General features: G+C 40.9%; 1 non-coding gene and 1 pseudogene across 1 annotated transcript; both read left to right on the forward strand.

Annotated features, from left to right (window-relative positions):
- Positions 1 to 5,856, forward strand: part of LOC109379263 (60S ribosomal protein L9 pseudogene) — a 22,382-nt pseudogene extending 16,526 nt beyond the window's left edge.
- On the forward strand, positions 5,300 to 5,373 carry TRNAK-CUU (transfer RNA lysine (anticodon CUU)). The gene has a single exon. It is a non-coding gene; the product is annotated as a tRNA-Lys (tRNA).
- Positions 5,857 to 7,580: the final 1,724 nt, after the last annotated feature.

Here is a 7,580-nt window from a genome sequence, read left to right on the forward strand (position 1 = left end):
CAGATCAGTCACCGCCTCTGGATGGTCACTCATGGCAGCTCTTGGCAGCTCACACTGGCTGCTGGCCACTCACGCTGGCTGCCAGCCACACATGGTAGCTTATGGTAGCCCACTGCAGCTCCACTGCAGCCTACGCTGTTGCCGGCAACTCATGGCAGCCCAGCTCCAGGTCGAGCTGTTGTTCACCATCTTAGCTGTAGAGGGCAGTGTCACTGGCCCCCATGTTGGATCCGAACCGGGACCCTGCTGCTCAGATTTGGCGTCCCAAGCCAGCTCTTAACCAACACGCCACTTGGCCGGCCCTGTACTGTGGTTTTGAAGTTGTAAACTATGTTGTGTCTCTTCTCCCACTGCTTGAAAATGTAAAAAGAAACAAGAACTCCTCTTGTCTGTAGCTTACATGTGCAGAATTGCAACATCAGATGTATACTTAGCCAATCCCAGAGAGGTTTGTCCAAAGTGGGGGGCATGTGGCCATGAAAGGGTCAGTGGCCTTTGGGCTCTACTGTTTGTTGCCGGGCGATGTATGGGAGAAGTGCTGCTAGGACATTCCAGACATTGAGAAAAAACACTATCTTGGTTTGAACTCTCCCCAAAGCAGACCCTGAGACAAGGATTTGGGTGCAAGTGTTTATTTGAGAGGTGATTCCAAGGAGCTTGGTGAAGGAGCGGGTGGCAATGCGGCCGTTGCCATTTGGCAGCTACTAAAAGGAGGGAGAGGGGAAATTGCCTTGTCTTTTCAAAAGCAGTATTCTGAGGTTTCAATTATTAACAGTAAACTTATTTAATGCTTCTTTGTAATTGTTTACAGACAAAGGAATTTTTTTTCTAATTATGCTCTGAACCTGGAATTTAAAGTAGGCTCTTTTTCTTTCTTTTAGGTATAGTGTTCTATTCAGGAAATTATAGCATTATAACATGTAGAATGCCTAAAAATCAGTGCAGGAAAACCTGGAGAGGGGAAGATAAATTGTTACTCCTGGGAGAAGGGAGGGAACCAAACCATTCAAATAAGCTGCAAATAGAACAACAGAATAGATTTTGGGGCAGAGGGAGTGGATAATACCGGAACATGAGCTAATTGTAAACAAGCAATATAATGTTGACCTCCTTTTAAATATGAATTTTAAAATAGCTTGGTCCTCTAGTTCTTTTGTAAGACCCATGGTAACTCCTGTATCCAGAACTAAACTGTATTAAAATTGTTAAAAAGCTTCCCGGGGCTGCAGAGACTAGTTAAACTTGTTATTGTGCTGTACCTTTGGGCTATCGCTTTTCCTTGGCTTCCTTCTGAACTTCATGTTTACAAACCTGTCCCAAAGGTAAATGTTCTGCTTACCTCTGCCTTTGAGTTGTAAAATAATTCTTATCAGCAAATTAATGAGAAAATAATGAAGATGGATATAAAATGCTGACACAGAGGAAACATAAACCAGAAGTCACTTTACTCAGAGAGTATGTGGAATGCTCTTCCCTGTCACTGTTTATCACTCTTCTTGGAAACAATTTCCTTGGCTTCCAAGACACCACTGTCACTCCAGCACCTCACTGGCTGCTCCGTCTCAATGTCTTGCTGGCGCCTCTACCTCTCCCCAACCTCTCAACACTGGGGTGGCCCAGGACTCAGTCTTCTGACCTCTTCTCTCTCTACACACATTCCTTATATGCTCTTATCCAGGTCCATCAGTTTAAATACGTATGTATAGATAAAAAACTCCCAAAGTGAGTTCTCTCTAGCCCAGACCCCTGTTCTGAATTCTAAACTTATATATTCAACTGCTAATTCCAAATCTCTCCTTGGATTTCTCCAACAAGCATCTCAAACTTTGCATGTCCAATTCCCACCCACCCCAGTCTTAGTTTGGATTCCCCAAGAGCAAACCCTGAGACAAGGATCTAGAGCAGCAGTTAACTTGGGGAGTGGGGAAGATGGATAGATTGTTTGCAGAGATGGCCTGAACTTTCTTCCCTTCCTGTATGCCTGCTCCATTCAAAAGTGAGTTTGACATTCCTCCCATCAAGAGGTGGGATTTACGTACCATTTGGGACGATATGGATGGAACTAGAGACTATTATGTTAAGTGACATAAGTAAGTCAGAGAAAGACAAATAACATATGATTTCACTTATATGTGGAATCTAAAAAACTGAATGAACGAGCAAAGTAAACAGAAGTGGTCTCAGAGATATAGAGGAACAACTGATGGCTGCTAGTTGGGAGGGGGTTAGGGAGAAGGGGAAGGGATTAGACAGCATAAATACGTAACTACAATATTGCCACAGGGACATGAAAGACAGTTCGAGGAATANAGACAAGTTGCTGTCCTTTTGTTCTTCAGTCTAGTTGTGGAGGACGTCGCTTCACTGGCCCATGTTGGTATTATCATTGTGCTCTTCCCAGGTGAGGCAGTTACTCGCCGGCCATTGGACGGCTGCTCATGGCGGCTCACAGCAGCTCAAGGCAGCTCATGACAGCTCCGGAAAGCGCACGCCAGGTGGAGCTGTTGTTCACCATCTTAGCTGTAGAGGGTGCAGCGTCACTGGCCCATGTGGGATCCGAACTGGGGCCCTGCTGCTCAGAGCTGGCGTCCCAAGCCAACTCTTAACCAATGCGCCACTTGACTGGCCCAACACAGCACACTTTTTAAAAGTTCTAATGAGACAAATTTTTTTAATCTACTTAGACTATTAATGACAAGGGTTAGTATCTGTTTCTAAGAATGAGATATTTCTGCTTTATATAATGGATATATGCATTCCCTTTTTAAAAAAATTTAATTTTATAAAATTGTGCTCTAAAATCAATGGAATTAGGGGGAAATGGGCCTGATGCAAACTACTTGAATTCTATGCAGTGCTATAACCAGAACATTAACAAAAACAATAATTCTGATAAAAATATTAACACATTCAGTCTACACTGCATCTTCACCCACCTTCATAGCCTATCAGTTTTGCAGTACCAATCCCTATGGCTCACACAGCCTCCTTTGAGATGTAGATACATGACAGAATTAGAGATTATCCTTACTGGAGGAAAGAAGTCTCCTGGAATTAAATGAATCATATGTATACCCAGCTTCTTCAGCTGCTTTTCAGTCACCTTTTGCCAGATAGCTTACCATTGGGGAAAGATTGGTGGTTCCTGAAGCCACTAAATTGCTACTACTTGCACTGTTATTTGGGCTTCTTATTGGAGCTTTAAAGAATGCAAAAAATGGAAATGCTGAATGTGACAGTTAGGCATTGCATCTGGATGCATGTAAACAGGAACCCAGCTACAATGTCTTTATCAAAGAGGGGTTTGTTTTTCATATAGTAAGAGTTAGAAGATGGGCAGTCCAGTCTGTTGCAGCCACTCAAGGAAGTCATCAAGGACCCAAATTCTTCCTAGCTACCTGGTCCTCTCTCCTTAGGATGTTTCTTTTATCTTTATGGTGGCAAGATGGCTCCTGTATTGTCAAGCCTCATGCCCATGAATCAGGCAGGAAGAAGAGGGGAAGGACAATGGGCATGTATCCAGAAATCCCACTAAGCCACTGTTTTATAGAATTGAGAATTGGCCAGAACCACGTTATATGCTACCCATAACCAAAAGAGAGGCCTAGAATTCAGTATTTTAACTGGGTACTCTATGTCCAGAATAGAATTGGATTCTGTGAGTAAAGACAATAGGGAAAATAGTTATTGGGCATACCACTTGCAGTGTCTGCCACAATGGCATAATATGTATCTTAAGGATGCTAATTATAAACTTGATATTTATTGAACTGTGAAATTTCTTAGAAGGACTTAGGATAGAAAGCTCCCCAGAAACATTAATTCTTCTCTGTGGCGAAATATTAAAAAACACCATTTCAAAAATTACTGGAATACATTCTGCAGACTCTCTTAAATAATGTTAATAAGTAACTTAGAATACTACTACCAGGACTCTAGGAATGTAATACAACTTTAAATTAAGAAACAAAACAACAAACAAAAACTTGTATAATTTGCATTCTCCCTACAACTCTTTATTTTTGAACTGTATTAAACTGTATCAAAATACATAAGATGCATACATCTAATTTAAGTTTCAATATCCAGAATAAAACTGCTGATATATTTTCTGGGTAAAATTTGTTAATCTCTAAAAACTTGCTGTAAAATGAACAGTTTATTACAAGATGTTCCCTTAAAAAAAAAAAGCACTGCATTTAATTTCAGGAGAGCTAGGTTTGAGTGCCAATTCTTCCAGTTATTAGTTGCTGACTGTGGGAGACACAGTACCTACTCAAGTTACACCCCCTCCTTCCCTCTTCCCAGTAGCACACCAATCTTGCTCAGGCATCCACCCTGCTCCAAACAGTCCCAGTACTTTTGGAGCAGCTGACTCCATCCCCAGCACCATGAGTAATTCTCTCCTCTTTCCCAGTAGTTTGGTCAGTAATGGGCATTAGTCAGTATACTTAGGATTTACATTATTAGTGGCCCAAAATATCCTAACTAATAACACTAATGTTGGACAAATCACTGTCCAGCATCTCAGTGTTCTAATCTGTGAAATGGGGGTGATATTGTCATCCCTATCTGTACAATACAATCACTGTAAAAGTGCAATTTTGTTTTGCAAAATGGGCTATATTCCGAATGGTATTATGTCAAAAGAAATAAAATTGAGTAGTTTGGAGTTTTTTCATAAACTATCAGATGAACAAAGCAAGAACACTAGTCTTTTCATTTTACTGCTAGGCTTTTATTGCTAAATCAATACTATTAGTTTGATCACCTGTCTTATTGACTGGACTTGTTATCAAATTACTTTTGTCAGTTTTTTCAAAAATTTAACCTGTTCTCAAAGAAGAAATATTTGGCATTATTCAGAAACTCAAAACAATACACCCCAAGTACAGAAATCAATTGCAATCCAGAAGGATGGTTCTAAGTATGTTTTGATCCACAGTGGCTCAAAATATATTGAGAACCATTCTTTTGAAGGAGCTACCACTATCTAAATTAGTGCATGTTGAAGTTCTATTTAAAAACACATTTTTTAGTCCTAGTTTAAGAATCTGGCACTCCTTTACAACAAGCAGGCTTCAGATGTGACAGTGACTGCAGCTGTCCCCTATTATTCTATCACTGTCATTGTGAAATGTTCATTTTAAACACCTGGAGAACGGAAAAATTAGCCATGCCTTAAAATCAGATAAAAGACTAACGGTCTTGAAATTTTAGTACTAATTCTAAGATTTTATTTAGAAGTAAATCTAGGGAAAATGATTTATGAGTAATTGATATTAAAAAGTTTATGGGCGTCCAGTTAGCTCAGTTGGTTAGAGTGTGGTGCTCTTAACACCAAGGTTGTGGGTTCGATTCCCACATGGGCCAGTGAGCTGCGCCCTCCACAACTAGACTGAAAACAATGACTTGACTTGGAGCTGATGGGTCCTGGAAAAAACACACTGTTCCACAATAAAGTTTAAAAAAAAAAGTTTAAATCACATGTATGTATTTTTCACATGAAAGCAATATTACTTTCCATATCTTTTTATTTGAAAGAATCGAATTTCACATTTGTCGAAATAAATTGCTGCCTAAATCATCTAAGATGATTTTCACATTCTTTTGTGGAAATCAAACTTGTAAGGTTGTAGAATTAATTTAGAACTGACAGTAGTGTTCTTTCTTCCAGGAGAGCTTGCTAATTGAAGTTGAAGCATTAACCATCCTCCTGAAAGCTCTCAGCTAATGAGATAACAAAAGCCCAGAGGACAAAAATTAAGCAAAGCAAGTTAGTTCTTGGAATGAAACTTTTGAAGCTCCAACTTGAGAAAATAAAGCAGGAAAAAAAAATAGAAAAAAATGCCAGACTATGAGGTATTTATGAAAGTATTTTTTGTTTACATATTTAGCTTTTTCAGTTACATGTGTTGCATAGATTGTACTGTGGTTTTGGTTTTTTTTTAAGATTTTATTGAGGAATTGGGGAGGAGGGAAACAGCGTTGGGGAATCGGGGAAGGGGAACAGTCAGGTAGACAAGTTGCTGTTTTGTCTTCAGCCTAGTTGTGGAGGACGTCGCTTCACTGGCCCATGTTGGCTTGATCATTGTGCTCTTCCTGGGTGAGGCAATCGGTCGCTGGTCATTGGTCACACTGGCTACCAGCCACTTACGCTGGCTGCCAGCCACTCACCACGTAGCTCACGGCAGCCCACTGCAGCCCTGCTGCCATCGCCTCACGGCAGCCCAGCTCCAAGTCGAGCTGTTGTTCATCATCTTAGCTGTAGAGGGCTAGCGTCACTGGCCCTCAATGTGGGATCCGAACCACAGCCTGCTGCTCAGAGCTGGCGCTCCTAAGTGAGCTCCCAAGTGAGCTCTTAACCAGCTGAGCCACTCGGCCGGCCCTCAGTAAATATTTTTTAATGATATGTGCTAGCTACTCTTCCAGATCCTAGAATAAAGCAGTGAACATAGTGACGTCTCTGCATTTATGGAGCTTACATTCTTATGGAGGAGAGACAATAAGTAAATACATTACATAATGCCTAGTCATGATAAATACTATGTAGGAAAAGCAGAGTAAAGGGGTAGAGAGAGATTGGGAGTGCGAGGTGGTGCCATTTTAGATATGGGAGTTAGGAAAGGCTTCTCTGAGGAGGGGACATTGGAACAGAGGCCTGAAAGAGGTAAGAGAGCAAGTCTGGTGACTATCGGGGGAAAGAATATTCTAGGCAGAGGAAAAGGCATGTGCAGAGGCCCTGTACTGGGAAAGGGCTTGGTATTGGAGGACCAGGAGGAACAGCGAAAAGGCCAGTGTGTCTTTGGAGTGGAATGTGAAACAGTGGATCTAGGGAAATTAGATCAGAGAGGTAGGCTGGGCAGGAGCCAGATCATAAGGGAGTTTTTTGATTAGGACATGGCTGAAATAGGAGGGGAGAAACTTATGTCTAGTTCTCTACAAAGAATTTATAGGTGATCACAAATTTTCTGCATTTTATCTAGTTAAAAGAAAAAGGAGTTTCATATATCTATCTTTCTCCTCACCCTTTTCTTCTTCTGGGCTTGAATTTTTTAGCGTGTTATTTGGTTTTATGGGTGGGTGGGTGGATAGATGGATGGATGGTGAGTTTAGGTTGTCTCTTCTAGTGAGAGTGGAGCTTGGACTTACAAAGGCTATTAGTTGAATTGTCTTTAAATGCGTAGTATCATTCATAATGACACATTAAAGGTGCATGAAAGTTTCTGCTTAGCCCGTGCTTAGTTGCTTTGTTTAGAGACTATTTAGGGAGACAGGAACTGCCATTGTGGGGTAATTTGTTTCCAGAATTCATTGTAAATAGAACATATGATTTCTTGCAAAGGTGTAAAAATGACCTCCTTTATATAGAAAACACTACTATGCACAAGACTTTTCTCTGTGGCTAGGCATTCACGTCATAGTATTTCCATTACACAGCACACTTTTTTTTTTTTTAAGATTTTATTGGGGAATTGGGGGAGGGAACAGTGTTGGGGAATCTGAAGGGGAACAGACAAGTTGCTGTCCTTTTGTTCTTCAGTCTAGTTGTGGAGGACGTCGCTTCACTGGCCCATGTT

This window comes from Hipposideros armiger, unplaced genomic scaffold (genome assembly GCF_001890085.2).
Source record: "Hipposideros armiger isolate ML-2016 unplaced genomic scaffold, ASM189008v1 scaffold_2, whole genome shotgun sequence".
Taxonomy (NCBI): domain Eukaryota; kingdom Metazoa; phylum Chordata; class Mammalia; order Chiroptera; family Hipposideridae; genus Hipposideros; species Hipposideros armiger.